This window comes from Formica exsecta, unplaced genomic scaffold, assembly GCF_003651465.1.
Source record: "Formica exsecta isolate Colony F162 unplaced genomic scaffold, ASM365146v1 scaffold117, whole genome shotgun sequence".
Classification (NCBI taxonomy): Eukaryota; Metazoa; Arthropoda; class Insecta; order Hymenoptera; family Formicidae; genus Formica; species Formica exsecta.
In genome coordinates, this window is record NW_021848510.1 from 289877 (window position 1) to 291896 (window position 2020).

General features: G+C 29.0%; 1 protein-coding gene across 1 annotated transcript in view; it reads right to left on the minus strand.

The window, feature by feature from the left end:
* LOC115240053 (ABC transporter G family member 20-like) overlaps window positions 1-2020 on the minus strand; it is a 12863-nt gene that overhangs the window by 8685 nt on the left and 2158 nt on the right. The gene's annotated exons all lie outside the window — the stretch shown is intronic.

The following is a 2020-nucleotide window of genomic DNA, read 5'->3' on the forward strand; positions in this document are numbered from 1 at the left end:
TTCCCTTTTCTCTCTCCTTTCTTCGACTGGCCCGGTCACATAAGTGAGAGTGTTTGTTATGATGTTACATCACTTATGAATTATAAGTTACCGCTGATTGAATAGATCGAACTGACGATATAGCATTGAATAATCCAAGAATTAATTCGGTTATTAATAAACTGATCCTATGATTAACACACCATTCGTCACATTCATCATTTCATTAATTTATTATTGGAATCGATTATGTTCAAAACGTTTGAGATTAGTTTCAACTGCTCAAATATTTGCCTTTGTTTCAGTCAATAAATTATCTTCCAAAATATAATCATTTCAATATTTGATATATTACAGTAATCAAATAATCTTAAGTGATACTAGTGACCTTATTAAATTCGAAAGACAAGATGTTTAAAAATCTGTTCAATTTTCTCATTTTATTAAAAAATAAATATTTAAGAGACAACGTCGGATTTCTTTTGCGTTTTGAAAGAGCTGATCTTTTCTTTTTTCTTTTTTGTTTTAAGAAACTGCGATTTGATGACTCGATCAAATTCCTAATCTGTTAAGAAATCGATACGTTGCGTCACGTTTATCATTATTGCCAATTAATTGAGCCACATTGCAAAAGATTTTGTTTTCTTTGTGGCTTCATTGTCTTTGTTATATTCGCGATGTTCTGTATATGACGATATTTATTAAAAAATATATGTAAAAGATTTTTAAACTTACTTTAAATGTATATATATGTATATATTTCTCTTAATCTATTTTCTAAATTTTATTTTTTTCGCATATAAGAGAGAGAGAGAGAGAGAGAGAGAGAGAGAGAGATTTTACTTTTAATATTTTATTATTAATATTACAGCAATGTGATGTTTAAAATATTCCGCTGTATTTGTTCATTAAAAATGTTAATATTTTTAACATTCAGCGAGATACGAGATAATATTTAAAATGTTTATTTTTTGAAAGAGGAAATAATCGAAGTCACAATGATAATTCAAACAGCCACGGATAGTGTCAATAGAATTCAATAAGCTCTGAGAGACTTTGTACTACCTGCTGAGACTTAAGATACGTCACAAAACTCTCATATCGCAACAATAAGCATATAACCAAGGAATACGAACAATTTAGCTTACGAAACCGGTATTAATGTGTTATTACATCAAACGGTAACCGAAAAAATGTAAGCGATGAGTAAGCTACGTGCTACGCAACTCAGCTGCTTTCACGTAATTTGTTCATTTCTTTACACGCGCGAGAGAGATATATGTATTACGAAAGAGCAGACCAACGAAGAGAGACCGCCTAAGGTTACGTCTGATCGCTTTCCTTTCTTTCAATTCTCCGTGTCGTTTCTTCCTGATGAACTTGCTTACGTTGCAATCAATTATCGAACAAGTACGTCAGTACTGCTAAAGATACGTCAGAGAAAAGATTGTCCCAAATTAATTTAAATTCGATAATAATATGATAAAACATACATGACAATTATTAATAAGTAATTAGAACTCGCTTATTTCCGGGAATTATTCTTGGAATTAAATTTTACAAAATTAAAATTTTTTACATTATTAAAAATTTAAATACGCGTATTAAAACCTCTCTCTTCAACTAATTATAATTTTTTAAATTATATTATTTGTAAATTTGACTAAGACTTGTAACACAATTTTAAGCAAATTTTAAATAAATAGTTAACTCAGATGTGCGCAATAGTTTTATCAATGCCTTTAATATGTTATATAAAATGAATAAAATTGATTCGTTATATTTGTTGACGCAATTGTCGAGCGTAATTATGTAGTAGAGTTTTTTTTATTGCCAATTTTTTTTCTTTGACTGATCTATACCAGTACAGAAGGACATGAGTGCCAGGTAATGATGCTGGTGCAATCATCGATGATTGTTATCGCAAGGATAATGTCAATGTCGATTGAAAAAGTCACAATATAATAATCTCAGTTTCAGAATTTAATATTACACTAATATTTTATATATTTATACGGTTTTTTCTTTTACATATTATATA